The sequence below is a fragment of the Mauremys reevesii genome, unplaced genomic scaffold (assembly GCF_016161935.1).
Source record: "Mauremys reevesii isolate NIE-2019 unplaced genomic scaffold, ASM1616193v1 Contig14, whole genome shotgun sequence".
In the NCBI taxonomy this organism is placed as follows: Eukaryota; Metazoa; Chordata; order Testudines; family Geoemydidae; genus Mauremys; species Mauremys reevesii.
The window spans coordinates 988,103-1,007,226 of NW_024100760.1; positions in this window are offsets into that span (position 1 = coordinate 988,103).

Genomic DNA, 19,124 nt, shown 5'->3' on the forward strand with positions numbered 1-19,124 from the left:
CCTCTCCTTCCCTGGTATTTATCCCTCTGATATATTTAAAGAGTGCAATCATATCTCCTCTTATCCTTCTTTTGGTTAAGGAAAACAAACCGAGCTCCTCAAGTCTCCTTTAAATGCGACAGGCCTTCCATTCCTCGGATCATTCTAGTGGCCCTTCTTTGTACCCGTTCAGTTTGATTTCATCCTTCTTAAACATGGGAGACCAAAACTGCACACAATACTCCAAATGAGGTCTTACCAACGCCTTATATAACGGGACTAGCACCTCCTTATCCCTACTAGAGATACCTCGCCTAATGCATCCCAAGACCGCATTAGCTTTTTTAACGGCCACATCACATTGCCTACTCATAGTCATCCTACGATCAACCAGGACTCCTAGGTCCTTCTCCTCCTCCGTTACTTCCAACTGGTGCGTCCCCAGCTTATAACTAAAATTTTTGTTAGTCATCCCTAAATGCATAACCTTACACTTCTCACTATTGAATTTCATCCTGTTACTAATACTCCAGTTCACAAGGTCATCCAAATCTCCCTGGAGGATATCCCGATCCTTTTCCAAATTGGCAATACCTCCCAACTTGGTGTCATCCGCAAACTTTATCAGCCCACTCCTACTCTTGGTTCCCAGGTCAGCAATAAATAGATTGAATAAAATCAGACCCAAAACCGAACCTTGAGGAACTCCACTGGTAACCCCCCTCCAGCCTGACAGTTCCCCCTTCAATATGACCCTCTGCAGTCTCCCCTTTAACCAGCTCCTTATCCACCTCTGGATTTTCATTTCGATCCCCATCTTTTCCAATTTAACCAGTAATTCTTCATGCGGTACCGTATCAAACGCCTTACTGAAATCCAGATATATTAGATCCACCGCATTTCCCTTGTCTAAAAAAACTGTTACTTTCTCAAAGAAGGAGATCAGGTTGGTTTGGCACGATCTACCTTTCGTAAATCCATGCTGTAATCTATCCCAGTTGCCATCGGCCTCATGCTCCGAAACCACTCTCTCTTTTAAGATTTTTTCCATGACTTTGCATACTACAGATGTTAAACTAACAGGCCTGTAGTTACCCGGGTCACTTTTTTTCCCCTTCTTGAATATAGGAACTACATTCGCTAATCTCCAGTCAAACGGTACAATCCCCGAATTTAGAGATTTATTAAAAATTATCGCTAACGGGCTAGCAATATCACTCGCCAATTCCCTTAATATTCTAGGAGGAAGATTATCCGGGCCACCCGATTTACTTCCGTTAAGCTGTTCAAGTTTGGCTTCTACCTCAGATACCGTAATGTCTACCCGCATATTTTCATTCCCATCGGTCCCTCTATCACTATTCCTTAGCTCTTCATTAGCCTCATTAAAGACTGAGGCAAAATACTCGTTCAGATATTGTGCCATTCCAAGATTATCCCTAATCTCCACTCCGTTTAAAGTTTTAAGCGGTCCCACTTCTTCTTTCTTGGTTTTCTTCCTATTTATATGGGTAATATGTTATCTTCACCTTTTGCTAATTAGTTGTGGCCATGAAGCTTTTTCATAAGTTAATTAAAGCAATAATATAATCTTCTTTATCTACTACATAACGAGATAGGAATGGATTCACGGATTCAATAGCTAGCTCACTTCACATAGCCAATATTTATGTGAAGTCAATGGACATACCCTGAACTGTTTTCTTCTCCTCCCCATTTTCTTTTAAAGATGATCTCCAGAAGCAAATGGGTGAGTTTGCCTACTTTCCTCAATTCTTACAGTCCACTGACCAAAGTTTGTCTGCCCTGTATAGGTTCCAACAACTTCAACTGCAAAAGGGACGCACTCATTGCATATCCCATGCGTCTGGGAAGCAGAGGGTCTGTGTAATTGTGCTATTTCATCAAGCTGAGACCTCACCAGCACTTTGCAAAGAAAGTCAGAAGGGTAGGGGTTCCAGGGCAGTTGGACATTTGAGAAAAAAAATACATCGGCACGCTAGAGGAACTGAACATATCCACTGAATGAAAAGCTCTGCATGGGGAGTGTGGCAGGACCGAGTTGCTAGTGCTGTGCCATCGACACTCCACCCTGTGCCTTAGCGATGGAGGGAGAATCGTCTTTCCAAATAGCTTTCCCCAAACTTGGAACCCCCATCCTGTTCAGGGCACCCAGTGTAGGCTCTTTGAGAGTCCCCCTGCAAAGGAAGTGCTGATCGTCACACAGGAATGTTTTTGAGAGCAGGAAATAAAACCTAGATATTCTGTCTTCTAGTCCCGTATATTCACTATGAGAGCAAGGTGATGGCAAGAAGTTTCCATGGGAATGTGTCTATTTCAGGGGGAAAAATACTTTTTGGATGAAAAAAAGAACATGAAAGATACAAAAGGGTTTCCCTAGAGCCAAAAGTTTCTATTTCTTACATATTAAAATGGAGTGTTCTGATTTTTCACTTCAAAATGAAGGAGACATTGTTAAGGTTCGATGCAGTTACCCAGTCTCGTGCGGGCAGTGACACAGGTGCCAACTTTTTCATTTCCTCGATGGTGCTTGGCCACCGCTCTGCCCCAGGTCCCATCCCCACTATCCCCTTTTCCCCAAGACCCCAGCCCTGCCCCACCTCTTCCTGCTCCCACTCTGCCTCTTCCTGCCCTGGTCCACTCATTGTCCCTAAACACCCCACCGTCATTCCGCCTCTTCCTTCCCTGGCTCTTCCCCCGCAGCACCTCCTGCCCTCTGCAGAAGAGCTGATCAGTGGCAGGCAGGAGGCGCTGGGGTGGAGGGGTTGGAGCTGATTGGTGGGGCCAGACGCTTGTGCAATTTCTGTCTCAGCAAGCTGTTTCCCTATCACTAGAGCTGACACAAGCCCTTCAGTAGGGAAGTGTTTGCTGGGCCCAGGCTAGAGGGCATGGGGTTGATTTGAATTAGCACTATAGGGGTTATATTAGCGCTGCATTTGGCTCTGTTGCTGCAATAGTGTGTTCAGTTCTGGTGTCCCCCAGTGAAGAAAGAAGCTGTCACACGGGAGAGGGTTCAGAGTAGAGCACCCGACTGGTTAAAGAATTAGATAACAACATGTGTTATAGTGATAGACTCAACGAATTCAATCTATTTAGTTTAACAAAGAGAAAGGGTGACTTGATTGCATGTATGAACATAGAGAACAAATATTTGATAATGGGTTCTTTAGTCTAGCAGAGAAAGACCTAATAAAAACCAATGGCTGGAATGTGGAATTAGGAAAGTCAGACTAGAAATTAGGCATAATTATTTAAGAGTGAGCAGGATTAAATACTATAACAATTTACCATGGGTTCTGGTGGATCCTCCATCGCTGGAAACGTTTGAAATCAAGGTTGTATGTTCTTTGTAAAGGATTCCTGTCATGCAAACATGAATTGTTTGGGGGAAGTTCTCTGGCCCATGTTCTAGAGGCCTTAGACAGTATGATGTTCATTGTGTCACTTGCTCCCTCACAGCTATTCTCCAATGAACACAGCTCTTGATATTTTTGACTAGGAGGGTGGTGAAGCACTGGAATGGGTTACCTGGGGAGGTTGTGGAATCTCCATCCCTAGAGGTATTTAAGGCCCGGCCTGAGAAAGCCCTGGCTGGGATAATTTAGTTGGTGCTGGTTTCAGAGACACAGTATGAAAAACAATGTACACATTGAAAGGACTTTGCATTGAAACAGCAAATGGAATGCAGCTCGTGATGTAAATGATGTTACTGCTCCTTTCATGGCCGAACCCATATTAGCAGAGGAGCGTAGTGTCTCATATTCACCTTTGGCTAATTAGTTGTGGCCATGAATCTTCTTCTGAAATTAATTAAAGCAAGAATATACTGTCTTCTATCTACTACGTAGTGGGATAGGAATGGGGCTAGCCTACGGATTGAAGAGCTACTTCACTACCCATGGCCACTATTTATGCTAATCAACAAAGAAAGGATCTCATTCACCCTCTTCAATTAATACGTCTATGGACATACACTGAACTGTTTTCTTCTCCTCCCCATTTTTCTTTTGCAGAGGAACTCCAGAAGCAAATGGGTGAGTTTGCCTACTTTCCTCAATTCTTACAGTCCACTGACCAAAGTTTGTCTGCCCTGTATAGGTTCCAACAACTTCACCTGCAGAAGGGACGCTCTCATTGCATGTCCCATGCATCCGGGAAGTGGAGGGTCTTTGTAGATTAGTCTGTAATTGTGGTATGTCATCAAGCTGAGACCTCACTAGCACTTTGCAAAGAAAGTTGGAGGGGTAGAGTTTCAAGGACAGTTAGGCATGTGAGAAAAAACATCCACACACTACAGGAACTGATCATATCCACTGAATGAAAAAGCTCTGGATGGGGAGAGTGGCGGGACTGAGTTGCTAATCTTCCATGATTCTATGAACTCTTAGTTACCTTTGTTCTTGGCCTTATTATTACAAAAGGTGATATTGTTCTATTTATATATATATATATATATATTTTCCCTCTTTTTAGGAGACTTGGGAGACAAGAGAATAAGTAAGTCTGTGTCCTTTTTCTTTTGTGTGCGCTACTGCTCTGTCAGAATCTTGTAGAACGAAAAGAAAAATGATTGAGTTATTAGACTTCAACCCGCTCTTCTGTTTTTGATAGAGCAGATTACTTGGCTAATTTTGTCACACCATCTATGAGCACTTGCTGATTCTCAGCAGTCCTCCTCATACATTGTTGAAATTTAAATAGATTTACCCTCTCATGGCTTGTATTTTCCAAGAAACATATCATTCTTGCAGAGACATAGTATGAAAGACAATGTACACATTGAAAGGACTCTGCATAAAACAGCAAATGGAATGCAGCTCATGATGTAAATGGTGTTACATCGTACATTGCGTAGCAGAACCCATATTAGCAGAGGAGCGTAGTGTCTCATAGTCACCTTTAGCGAATTACTTGTGGCCATGAAGCTTTTTTTTTAATTGAATAAAACAAGAATAAAGAAGATTATATCTACTACGTAGTGGGATAGGAATGGGGTTAGCTCACGGATTGAACAGCTAGTTCACTACCCATGGCCAATTTTATGTTAATCAAAAAAGAAAGGATCTGATTCACCCTCTTCAATTCATAAGTCATTGGACATACACTGAACTGTTTTCTTCTCCTCTCCATTGTTCTTTTGCAGAGGAAGCCAAGGAGAAAATGGGTGAGTTTGCCTACTTTCCTCACTGTTGACAGTCCACTGACCAAAGTTTGTGTGCTCTCTATTGATTCCAACAATTTCAACTGCAGAAGAGATGTTATCATTGCATTCCCAATGATCCTGAGAATTTGAGGGTCTGTGTAGCTTTCTCTGGAATCGTTGTATGTCATCAAAGTGAGATCTCACTAGTACTTTGCAAAGAAAGTGAGAGGGGTAGAGGTTCAAGGGCAGTCAGGCATGTGAGAAAAAACATCCATGCACTACAGGATATGATCATATCCATTAAATGAAAAAGCTCTGGATGGAGAGCGTGGCAGGATTGAGTTGCTAGAGCTGTGCCTGACCTTGTAGTAGCTGAGACCATGAACACACTCCACCCTGTGCCTTAGAGGTGAAGGAAGAAATGTCCTCCCCAAAGAGCTTCCCCAAAACTTGGAACCCACATATTGTGGAGAACACCCAGTGTAGACTCTTTGACAATCCCTCTCCAAAGTAAGTGCTGATCGTCACACTGAATGTTTGCTTGAGCAGGAAATAGAACCTAGATATTCTGTCTTCCAGTTCCATATAATTACTATGAGAGCATCGTGTTGGCAGAAACTTTCTATGGGAATGTGTCTATTTCGGGGAGGGGGGGGGGACACAACAACTTTTTGGATGAAAAAAAGAGCAAGAAAGACACACAAGGGTTTCCATAGAATGTAAACTTTCTATTTCCTACTTACTAAAATGGAACGTTTTGATTTTTCACTTCAAAATGAAGGCGACATTTTTAAGGTTCGTTTCAGTTCCCCAATCCTGTGGAGGCAGTGTAGGCACAGGTGCCAACCTTTTCATTTCCTCGATGGTGCTTGACCACGTCTCTGCCCCAGGACCCCTGCCTACTATACCCCTCCCCGCAAGACTCCCTCCCCGTGTCCTCCCGTTCCAACTCCACCTCTTCCTGCCCTGTTCCACCCCCTCTCCCAAAGAACACCCCACCCTCGTTCTGCTTCTTCCTGTCCATGTTCCTCCCCCTTAGTACTACCTGCCCTCTGAAGAGGAGCTGTTCAGTGGAGGTCTGTAGGTGCAGGGCTGGAGGGGTTGGAGCTGATTGGTGGTGCCAGCCGCTGGTGCAATTTCTGTCTCAGCAAGCTGTTTCCCTTTCACTGGAGATGACACAAGCCCTTCAGTAGGAAAGTGTTCACTGGGTCCCGGGCCAGAGGGCGTGGTTTTGATCTTAATTAGGACTATATTAGCTCTGTATTCAGCTCTGTTGCTGGAATAGTGTGTGCAGTTCTGGTGTCCCCCACTGAAGAAAGAAGTTGTCAAACTAGAGAGGGTTACTGGTCCTTTCATAGCAGAACCCATATTAGCAGAGGAGATAATATGTTATCTTCACCTTTTGCTAATTAGTTGTGGCCATGAAGCTTTTTCTTAAATTGATTAAAGCAAGAATATAATCTTTTTATCTACTACATAACGAGATAGGAATGGGGCTGGCCCACGGATTCAATAGCTAGCTCACTACACATAGCCAATATTTATGCTAAGTCAATGGAAATACCCTGAACTATTTTCTTCTCCTCCCCATTTTTCTTTTGCAGAGGAACTCCAGAAGCAAATGGGTGAGTTTGCCTACGTTCCTCAATTCTTACAGTCCACTGACCAAAGTTTGTCTGCCCTATATAGGTTCCAACAACTTCAGCTGCAGAAGGGACGCACTCATTGCATATCCCATGCGTCTGGGAAGCAGAGGGTTTGTGTAGATTACTCTGTAATTGTGATATTTCATCAAGCTGAGACCTCACCAGCACTTTGCAAAGAAAATCAGAAAGGTAGGGGTTCTAGGGCAGTTGGACATTTGAGAAAAAAAAATCATCGGCACGCTAGAGGAACTGAACATATCCACTGAATGAAAAGCTCTGGCTGGGGAGTGTGGCAGGACCGAGTTGCTAGTGCTGTGCCTGACCTTGTAATAACTGAGGCCATGTGGACATTCCACCCTGTGCCTTAGCGATGGATGGAGAATCGTCTTTCCAAAGAGATTTCCCCAAACTTGGAACCCACATCCTATACAGGGCACCCAGTGTAGGCTCTTTGAGTGTTCCCCTGCAAAGGAAGTGCTGATCGTCACACAGGAATGTTTACTAGAGCAGGAAATAAAACCTAGATATTCTGTCTTCTAGTCCCGTATATTCACTATGAGAGCAAGGCTTTGGCGGGAACTTTCCATGGGAATGTGTCTATTTCAGGGGATGAAAAAACTTTTTGGATGGAAAAAAGTACAGGAAAGACACAAAAGGGTTTCCCTAGAGCCAAAATTTCTATTTCTTACATGTTAAAATGGAGTGTTCTGATTTTTCACTTCAAAATGAAGGAGACATTGTTAAGGTTCGATGCAGTTACTCAGTCTCATGTGGGCAGTGTAGGCAGCGGCGCAAACTTTTTCATTTCCTCGATGGTGCTTGACCACCGCTCTGCCCCAGGTCCCATCCCCACTATCCCCTTTTCCCCAAGACCCCAGCCCTAGCCCACCTCTTCCTGCTCCCACTCCGCCTCTTCCTGCCCTGGTCCACTCATTGTCCCTAAACACCCCACCATCATTCCGCCTCTTCCTTCCCTGGCTCTTCCCCCCCAGCACCTCCTGCCCTCTGCAGAAGAGCTGATCAGTGGCAGGCAGGAGGCGCTGGGGTGGAGGGGTTGGAGCTGATTGGTGGGGCCAGACGCTTGTGCAATTTCTGTCTCAGCAAGCTGTGTCCCTATCACTAGAGCTGACACAAGCCCTTCAGTAGAGAAGGGGTTATATTAGCTCTGTACTTGGCTCTTCGTTTTGCATCCGACGAAGTGGGTATTCACCCAAAAAGCTCATCCTCCCAAACGTCTCTTAGTCTATAAGGTGCCACAGGACTCTTTGCTGTATTTGGCTCTGTTGCTGCAATAGTGTGTGCAGTTCTGGTGTCCCCCACTGAAGAAATAATTTGTCATACGGGAGAGGGTTCAGAGTAGAGCACCCGAATGGTTAAAGAATTAGATAACAACATGTGTTATAGTGATAGACTCAACGAGCTCAATCTATTTAGTTTAACAAAGAGAAAGGGTGACTTGATTGCATTCTAAATGTATGAATATAGAGAACAAATATTTGACAATGGGCTCTTTAGTCGAGCAGAGAACGGCCTAGTAAAATCCAATTGCTGGAATGTGGAATTAGGAAAGTCAGACTAGAAATTAGGCATAAATTTTTAAGAGTGAGCATGATTAAACACTGTAACAATTTACCATGGGTTCTGGTGGATCCTCCATCGCTGGAAATGTTTGAAATCAAGGTTGCATGTTCTTTGTAAATGATCTCCTGTCATGCAAACATGAATTGTTTGGGAGAAGTTCTCTGGCCAATGTTCTAGAGGCCTTAGACAGTATGATGTTCATTGTGTCACTTGCTCCCTCACAGCTATTCTCCAATGAACACAGCTCTTGATATTTTTGACTAGGTGGGTGGTGAAGCACTGGAATGGGTTACCTGGGGAGGCTGTGGAATCTCCGTCCCTGGAGGTATTTAAGGCCCGGCTTGAGAAAGCCCTGGCTGGGATAATTTAGTTGGTGCTGGTTTCAGAGACACAGTATGAAAAACAATGTACACATTGAAAGGACTTTGCATTGAAACAGCAAATGGATGCAGTTCGTTTTGTAAATGATATTACATCGTACATTCGTAGCAGAACCCATATTAGCAGAGGAGCATAGTGTTTCATATTCACCTATGGCTAATTAGTTGTGGCCATGAAGCTTCTTCTGAAATTGATTAAAGCAAGAATATACTGTCTTCTATCTACTATGTAGCGACATAGGAATGGGGTTAGCCCACGGATTGAAGAGCTACTTCACTACCCATGGCCACTATTTATGCTAATCAACAAAGAAAGGATCTCATTCACCCTCTTCAATTCATAAGTCTATGGACATACACTGAACTGTTTTCTTCTCCTCCCCATTTTTCTTTTGCAGAGGAACTCCAGAAGCAAATGGGTAAGTTTGCCTACTTGCTTCAGTTTTCATAGTCCACTGACCAAAGGTTGTCTGCCCTGTATAGGTTCCAACAACTTCACCTGCAGAAGGGACGCTCTCATTGCATGTCCCATGCATCCGGGAAGTGGAGGGTCTTTGTAGATTACTCTGTAATTGTGGAATGTCATCGAGCTGAGACCTCACTAGCCCTTTGCAAAGAAAGTCAGAGGGGTAGAGTTTCAGGGACAGTTAGGCATGTGAAGAAAAACATCCACACACTACAGGAACTGATCATAGCCACTGAATGAAAGAGCTCTGGATGGGGAGAGTGGCGGGATTGAGTTGCTAATCTTCCATGATTCTATGAACTCTTAGTTACCTTTGTTCTTGACCTTATTATTACAAAAGGTGATATTGTTCTATTTATATATATATATATTTCCCCTTTTCAGGAGACTTGGGAGACAAGAGAATAAGTAAGTCTGTGTCCTTTTTCTTTTGTGTGCGCTACTGCTCTGTCGGAATCTTGTGGAATGAAAAGAAAAATGATTGAGTTATTAGACTTCACCCCGCTTTTCTGTTTTTGATAGAGCAGATTACTTGGCTAATTTTGTCCACACCATCTATGAGCACTTGCTTATTCTCAGCAGTCCTCCTCATACATTGTTGAAATTTAAATAGACTTACCCTCTCCTGGCTTGTATTTTCCAAGAAACATAACACTCTTGCAGAGACATAGTATGAAAAGCAATGTACACATTGAAAGGACTCTGCATAAAACAGCAAATGGAATGCAGCTCATGATGTAAATAGTGTTACATCGTACATTCGTAGCAGAACCCATATTAGCAGAGGAGCATAGTGTCTCATATTCACCTTTTGCCAATTAGGTGTGGCCATGAAGCTTTTTTTTTAATTGATTAAAGCAAGAATAGAGAAGATTATATCTACTACGTAGTGGGATAGCAATGGGGCTAACTCACGGATTGAACAGCTAGTTCACTACCCATGGCCAATATTTATGCTAATCAACAAAGAAAGGATCTGATTCACCCTCTTCAATTCATAAGTCATTGGACATACACTGAACTGTTTTCTTCTCCTCTCCATTGTTCTTTTGCAGAGGAACCCAAGGAAAAAATCGGTCAGTTTGCCTACTTTCCTCACTATTGACAGTCCACTGACCAAAGTTTGTGTGCTCTCTATTGATTCCAACAATTTCAACTGCAGAAGAGATGTTATCATGGCATGCCCAATGATCCTGAGAAGTGGAGGATCTGTGTAGCTTTCTCTGGAATCGTTGTATGTCATCAAGCTGAGACCTCACTAGCACTTTGCAATGAAAGTCAGAGGGTAGAGGTTCAAGGGCAATCAGGCATGTGAGAAAAAATATCCATGCACTACAGGATATGATCATATCCATTAAATGAAAAAGCTCTGGATGGGGAGTGTGGCAGGATTGAGTTGCTAGTGCTGTGCCTGACCTTGTAGTAGCTGAGACCATGCACACACTCCACCCTGTGCCTCAGGGGTGGAGGGAGAAATGTCCTCCTCAAAGAGCTTCCCGAAACTTGGAACTCACATCCTGTGCAGAACACCTAGTGTAGACTCTTTGGCAATCCCCCTCCAAAGGAAGTGCTGATCGTCACACTGAATGTTTGCTTGAGCAGGAAATAGTACCTAGATATTGTGTCTTCCGGTCCCGTGTATTCACCATGAGAGCAATGTGTTGGCAGAAACTTGGGAATTGTCTATTTCGGGGCTAGGGGGTGGGGGGACACAACAACTTTTTGGATGAAAAAAAGAGCAAGAAAGACACAAAAGAGTTTTCATAGAATGTAAACTTTCTATTTCCTACTTACTAAAATGGAACGTTTTGATTTTTCACTTCAAAATGAAGGCGACTTTTTTAAGGTTCGTTTCAGTTCCCCAATCCTGTGGAGGCAGTGTAGGCACAGGTGCCAACCTTTTCATTTCCTCGATGGTGCTTGACCACCTCTCTGTCCCAGGCCCCCTGCCTACTATACCCCTCCCTCCAAACCTCCCTCCTCCTGTCCTCCCGCTCCAACTCCACCTCTTCCTGACACGTTAAACACTCTCTCCCAAGAACACCCCACCCTCGTTCTGCTTCTTCCTGTCCATGTTCCTCCCCCTGAGTACTACCTGCCCTCTGAAGAAGAGCTGCTCAGTGGAGGGCTGGAGGTGCTGGGCTGGAGGGGTTGGAGCTGATTGGTGGTGCCAGCCGCTGGTGCAATTTCTGTCTCAGCAAGCTGTTTCCCTTTCACTGGAGATGACACAAGCCCTTCAGTAGGGAAGTGTTCACTGGGTCCCAGGCCAGAGGGCACGGTTTTTATCTTAATTAGGACTATAGAGGTTATCTTAGCTCTGTATTTGGCTCTGTTGCAGGAATAGTGTGTGCAGTTCTGGTGTCCTCCACTAAAGAAAGAAGTTGTCAAACTGGAGAGGGTTACTGGTCCTTTCATAGCAGAACCCATATTAGCAGAGGAGCTAATATGTTATCTTCACCTTTTGCTAATTAGTTGTGGCCATGAAGCTTTTTCTTAAGTTGATTAAAGCAAGAATATAATCTTCTTTATCTACTTCATAACAAGATAGGAATGGGGCTAGCCCACGGATTCAATAGCTAGCTCACTACACATAGACAATATTTATGCTAAGTCAATGGACATACCCTGAACTGTTTTCTTCTCCTCCCCATTTTTCTTTTGCAGAGGAATTCCAGAAGCAAATGGGTGAGTTTGCCTACGTTCCTCAATTCTGACAGTCCACTGACCAAAGTTTGTCTGCCCTGTATAGGTTCCAACAACTTCAACTGCAGAAGGGACGCACTCATTGCATGTCCCATGCATCTGGGAAGCGGAGGGTCTGTGTAGATTACTCTGTAATTGTGATATTTCATCAAGCTGAGACCTCACCAGCACTTTGCAAAGAAATTCAGAAGGGTAGGGGTTCCAGGGCAGTTGGACATTTGAGAAAAATAATACATTGGCACCCTAGAGGAACTGAACATATCCACTGAATGAAAAGCTCTGCATGGGGAGTGTGGCAGAACCGAGTTGCTAGTGCTGTGCCTGACTTTGTAATAACTGAGGCCATGTGGACACTCCACCCTGTGCCTTAGCGATGGAGGGAGAATCGTCTTTCCAAAGAGCTTTCCCCAAACCTTGAACCCCCATCCTGTTCAGGGCACCCAGTGTAGGCTCTTTGAGAGTCCCCCTGCAAAGGAATTGCTGATCGTCACACAGGAATGTTTTCGAGAGCAGGAAATAAAACCTAGATATTCTGTCTTCTAGTCCCGTATATTCACTATGAGAGCAAGGTGTTGGCAAGAACTGTCCATGGGAATGTGTCTATTTCAGGGGGAAAAATACTTTTTGAATGAAGAAAAGAACAGGAAAGACACAAAAGGGTTTCCCTAGAGCCAAAAGTTTCTATTTCTTACATGTTAAAATGGAGTGTTCTGATTTTTCACTTCAAAATGAAGGAGACATTGTTAAGGTTCGATGCAGTTACCCAGTCACGTGACACAGGCGCAACTTTTTCATTTCCTCAATGGTGCTTGGCCACCGCTATGCCCCAGGTCCCATCCCCACTATCCCCTTCTCCCCAAGACCCCAGCTCTGCCCCACCTCTTCCTGCTCCCACTCCGCCTCTTCCTGCCCTGGTCCATGCATTGTCCCAAAAACTCCCTGGCGTCATTCCGCCTCTTCCTTCCCTGTCTCCTCCCCCAGCACCTCCTGCCCTCTGCAGAAGAGCTGATTAGTGGCAAGCAGGAGGTGCTGGGGTGGAGGGGTTGGAGCTGATTGGTGGAGCCAGATGCTTGTGCAATTTCTATCTCAGCAAGTTGTTTCCCTATCACTAGAGCTGACACAAGCCCTTCAAGAGGGAAGTGTTCACTGGGCCCAGGCCAGAGGGCATGGGGTTGATTTTAATTAGGACTATAAGGGTTATATTAGCGCTGTATTTGGCTCTGTTGCTGGTATAGTGTGTGCAGTTCTGGTGTCCCCCACTGAAGAAAGTAGTTGTCATACGGGAGAGGGTTCAGAGAAGAGCACCCAAATGGTGAAAGAATTAGATAACATGTATTATAGTGATAGACTCAACGAGCTCAATCTATTTAGTTTAACAAAGAGAAAGGGTGACTTGATTGCACTCTAAATGTATGAACATAGAGAACAAATATTTGATAATGGGCTCTTTAGTTTAGCAGCGAATGGCCTAGTAAAATGCAATGGCTGTAATGTGGAATTAGGAAAATCAGACTAGAAATTTGGCATAAATTTTTAAGATTGAGCATGATTAAACACTGTAACTATTTACCAGGGGTTCTGATGGATCCTCCATCACCAGAATATTTTGAAATTAAGATTGTATGTTCTTTGTAAAGGATCTCCTGGAGTGCAAACATGAATTGTTTGGGGAAAGTTCTCTGGGGCATTTTCTAGAGGCCTTAAACCGTATGATGTTCATTGTGTCACTTGCTCCCTCATAACTATGCTCCACTAAACGCAGTTTTTGATATTTTTTACTACGAGGGTGGTGAAGCACTGGAATGCGTTATCTGGGGAGGTTGTGGAATCTCCATCCTTAAACGTATTTAAGACCTGGCTCAAGAAATCCCTGGCTGGGATAATTAGTTGGTGCTGGTCTTGTTTTGGTCAGGGGTTTGGACTAGATGACCCTCTGAGGTCTCTTCCAACACTAATCTTCTATGATTCTATTAACTATTGGTTACTTTTGTTCTTGGCCATATTATTGAAAAAGGTGATATTGTTACCTTTAAATATATATATATATATTCTTTTTTAGGAGACTTGGAAAAGAGAATAAGTAAGTCTGTGTCCTTTTTCTTTTGTGTGCTCAACTGCTGTGTCGGAGTCTTGTAGAATGAAAAGAAAAATTATTCAATTATTAGACTGCACCCCACTTTCCTGGTTTTGATAGATCAGATTACATGGCTTATTTTGTCAATAACATATATCAGCACTTGCTTGTTCTGAGCAGTGCTGCTCATACATTGTTAAAATTTATATACATTCACCCAATACTTGTTTTTATTCTCCAAGAACCATAACACTCTTGCAAAGACACAGTACACTGAAATGACTCTGCATAAAACAGCAAATGGAATGCAGCTCATGGTGTAATTGGTGTTACTTCTCCTTTCATAGCAGAACCCATACTAGGAGAGGAGCTAATGTGTTATATTCACTTTTGCTAATTAGTTGTGGTTAAAAGAACAGGAAAGACACAAAAGGATCTCCATAGAGTCTAAAGTTTCTATTTCCTCTGCATTAAAAAGGAACATTCTGATTTTTCATTTCAAAATGAAAGAGACATTGTTATAATTCGATTCTTTTAACCAATCATGTGGGGGCAGTGTAGGCACAGGTACCAACTTTTTCTTTTCCTCCATGTTGCTTGACCATCTCTCTGCCCCAGGCCCCATCCCTACAATGCTCCTTCCCCCAAAACCCCTTTAGTTCTCTACATCTTCCCGCTCCCACTCCATTTCTTCCTGCCCCGTTCCACCCCCTCTCCCAAGAACACCCTGCCCGCCTTCCACCTCTTTCTGTCCATGCTTCTCCCCCTGTGTGCCTCCTGCCTTCTGCAGAAGAGATGATCAGTTGCAGCCAGGAAGCACTGAGGTGGAGGGGGAGAAGCTCAGTTGCAGCTAATTGGCAGGGCCTGCCAGCGCATGCTGAGTAACCACTCTTTCTTTCTGTGGGTGCTCCATTCCTGGAGCTCCGTTGAAGTTGGCACCATAGAGGTTGTTGAGAGGAAAGAAATGTTCCTTATCCGAATTTTCTGGAAAAAGTCAAATAGGAGATATGTGAGCCTGTATCTCACTTTGCAAACAATGGCAGGGCAGCAAGAATGATTTTGCTTTGATTTCTGAGGTGATCTTACAGAGTGTGATCTTATCAGGGAAATATTTTGCAGCCAGCTGTAGATTGCACCCAGACTATCACGTTAAGTCTTAAACATCACTATGGGGTTTCATACAGTGCCCTGAGGGGGCAACTCTTGATATTAAAATCCCAGAGCATCCCCTTGGATGGGAAACTTCTGTTGCAAACTTCAAGGGCCTTTAATTTCATCCCACATCAATGAGGGGGGTTCTCCCCTCACACAGCGGAGTGCAGAGCATGCCGGAATAACCACAAAGCCCAGGAGTCTGACAGATGCCAGGTCTCATGCTCAGAGGTCTTGTTCCTTTCTGCCAGAAGAGTTTCCTGGATGCCCTTATCCCTGGCAGCAGGGTGCTGAGGTTGCTGTCCCTCTGCATGCCTGATATTTCCAGGAAGCGCTATTATCTCCTTTATCTACAATCCCACCTACTGTTCCCCAGGGTGATATCATTCAAGAACCCACTCACCATTCCTGTCCCATGACAGTTTCTGTGATCTGAACAGGTGCAAGTTCTTTCTCAGCAGGGCTGTACCCTTTTCCTTGAAGCTCACAAAACCCCTTCAGTAGGCATAGTTTTGGTAGGCAGTGGGCCAGAGGGCATGGGGATGATCTTAAGTAGGACTCTGAAGGTTATATTAGCTCTGACTTTTGCTTTGCCATTGGAAAACTGTGTCCATCTCTGGTGTTCCCAATTGAAAAAGGAAATTGATAAATAATAAAGAGTTCAGAGAAGAACAAGAGAAATGATTAAACGATTAGAAAACATATTTTATAGTGATAGACTCCAGGATCTCAATCTGGTTTGCTAAACAAAGAAAAGGGGTGACTTGATTATACTGTATAATTAAGTACATGAGGAATAAATATTTTGTATCAATCTAAATTTTTACCCACTATACACTCCTCTTTCCAATTGAACCAACCGACCCCTCTTCCCTCATTATACCCTTAACCTCATGGGAGCAAACAGGACTAATTACTATATACTCTGGACATCAGACATGCAGTGGCGTTCTACCTTGAGAGAACCAAGACTGATAAAGATGAGTCAATCATTGGACTAGTTAAACAGAAATTAAAAGGTACAGTCCCAAAAGTGTTATATCTGCAAGCTCTAGAAACTTTTAAAAAACACCATAATACAGGCTCAAGTAAAATGTATACCCCAAACTTGAAAATAAAATCATATTAAGATGAACAAGAAAGTGCCACCAAGGCTAAACAATAAAGTAAAATAAGCAGTTAGAGGCAAAAATGCAGCTATTAAAAATTAGAAGTAAAATCCTACTGAGGAACTGTCAGGGTTCCCTCCACACTCTGAACTCTGGGGTACAGATGTGAGGACCCACATGAAAGACCCCCAATGCTCATTTCTACCAACTTAAGTAAAAAACTTCCCCAAGGCACAAATTCCTTTCCTTGTCCTTTTACTGTATTGCTGCCACCACCAAGTGATTTAAACAAACATTCAGGGAGCAACCACTTGGAGCCCTATCACCACCCCCCCCCTTGAAAATATCCCCCCAAGCACCTTCACCCCTTTTCCTGTGGGGTCTTGAGAATAATATACCAATCAATATGTTAACACAGACAGATCCCTGGTTTTTAGGACACTGAAAATCAATCATGTACTTAAAAGAAGAATTGTATTAAAAGAAGTAAACGGATCACACCTGAAAAATCAGGATGGAAGATAACTTTACAGGGTAAATAAAAAGATTTAAAACACAAAGGATCCCCTATGACTCCGTTTCTCACTTACAAAACAGGAATAAAATGACCTATTAGCATAGGGAAAATTTACTAGCTAAAACAAAAGATAATCTAACACATTTCCTTTCCTTTACTTACATTTTTTGTAACTTTAGATGTATCATTTCAGATACCTTTTCAGAAGCTGGTTTACCTGATTGGTCTCTCTCTCTGTCCCGAGAGGGAACCAACAAAGAGAGCATAAACAAAACCTTCCCCCACCCCAGTTTTGAAAGGATCTTCTTTCCCCATTGGTCCTTCTGGTCAGGAGGGATTTATGTTACTGCATACATAAAGGCTGTTACCCTTCCCTTCATATTTATGACAGGAACATAGACAGTAGCATAAACTCTGACAAATTAAGTGTTAAAGTACAATTAATATTTTGAAGAGCAACTAACCGAAGGTTTAAAAACTAAACAAAGAAAGCTTAAGTACATCAAAAGCAGGAAGCAAGTTTGGGAGGAGAATAGTCTGTCCAAAACAGCTTCCCCACAACTGGAAACCCATGCCCTACGCAGAACACCCAGAGGAGATTCTTGAAAATTCTCCTGCAAGAGAAGTGTTCATAGTCACACAGGAATGTTTGATAGAGGAGGAAATACAACCCAGATATTCTGGCTTCCAGTCCAGTGTATTCATTCTAGACCAAGAGCTGTTAAAAACTTTCCATTGGAACATGTGTGTTTCAAAAAAAGAAAATTGTTTGGGTGAAAATAAAAACGAAGCATTTCAGTGAGCTAAAAACTTTCCTTTTTGACTGCATTGAAATGGATTTTTTTATGTTTTTCATTTCAAAAAGGGAACAAAATGTTTCAATTTTATCAAAACAGAATGTTTTAGTTGACCTGAACATTTTGGAGGAAATTTCAAAATTCTTTCTTTTCGTTCTTTTTAGAAGAAAAAGCTAATTTTACAATAATGGAATGTCCCATAAAATGGAAATTCTGGTTTCTGCCCAGCTCTAACTAAACCATGTTCTCAGCCTCTTTCTTATAGGGCCATTTTTTATATCTGTACCTCAGTGTGTGATGTCTGTTTCCATAACTCTAACTTTCCATTGAAATCAATACAAATTTTAAGTGAACTGTCATTACGAGGCCTTGTGAATGAAATCTGGTTCAACACTTGTTCATTTCTATTAGATGAAACTGGGTCAGAACATTTTTCCACCTACTCTGATTTCTCTGTTATTTATTCTGTGCTCATCTCCATGGGTTCTGAACACATTGTAATTTCTAATAGTAAACATATTGAAGTTGCTTTGTCTTTCTCTCCAGCTATGACATCTTGTTTTATTTGGTTATTAGTTTTGGTTGGCTGGTTTGATTTTCTCTTTAATAACTAAGGAAATGCACAGGTTCATATATGATGAAGATGATGATGAGCTGCAGAGTGGTGTTTTCAATAAACAGTCTGGACTTAATCTTGCTCCCATTGAAGTCAAAAGGTGCTTGTCATGAATCATACAAGATCAGGATTGGAAAAGATCTCAGGAGGTCATCTAGTCGAAACCCCTGCTCAAAGCTTCAGTGCTTGTGGGATCAGGATCTTTCTGCTTTTGCAGTGAGAGGAAGATGGATAAATTTTGCAGTTGAGATTCAGGGCTGTAGAGTATTTTCCACTGGCAGGCGGTCTCTCAAATGCTATAGCATGGAAACTGGTGCAATTTCTTTTGTGCAACATTTTCAGACCCTTTCCCTCCTAAGAGTGTCTGACAGGGTCTGCTGTGCCAGAAACCAAAGTGTGTGTGTGTGCAGGGGAAGATGTGACTCCATCCCCCTACATGGAAGGAAGGCTTAACACACTCTGCTCTTCTGTTGCCTCTTTTTTTGGTGTTCAAAGCTCCTTCATCAGATTCATGGAACTTTATGTAGAGAAAGAGTGAGCCGGGGACTGGGCTGGATATGTGTGAGGATAATGCACCTTTTCTCCTTCACCAAAAGAGAGAATCCGAATAAAACACAATCCTGTTCACAGAATCTTTAGTTTTGTAACTATTAGTTCTGTTTGGGGTGGTTGCAGATGTTTATTCCACTCAGGTGTGTTTGTGGTCAGTGCACTGGGGTGGAGATTTTTCCTTTAGCAGCAGAACCTGTCAGGGCAGTGCATGTGCTCAACACCTCCTTTTAGTCTCTTTAGAGGCTATATAAGGATGGCACTGCCCCAACCCCCCTCAGTTCCTTCTTGATGCTAGGGGTCTTAGTTGGAGTTCCTCATGCACATTTTCTCTGTTTTTTCGCTCTGCATCACACTGTTTTGCTGAGCTTTTCACTTTGAAAATAGTTTT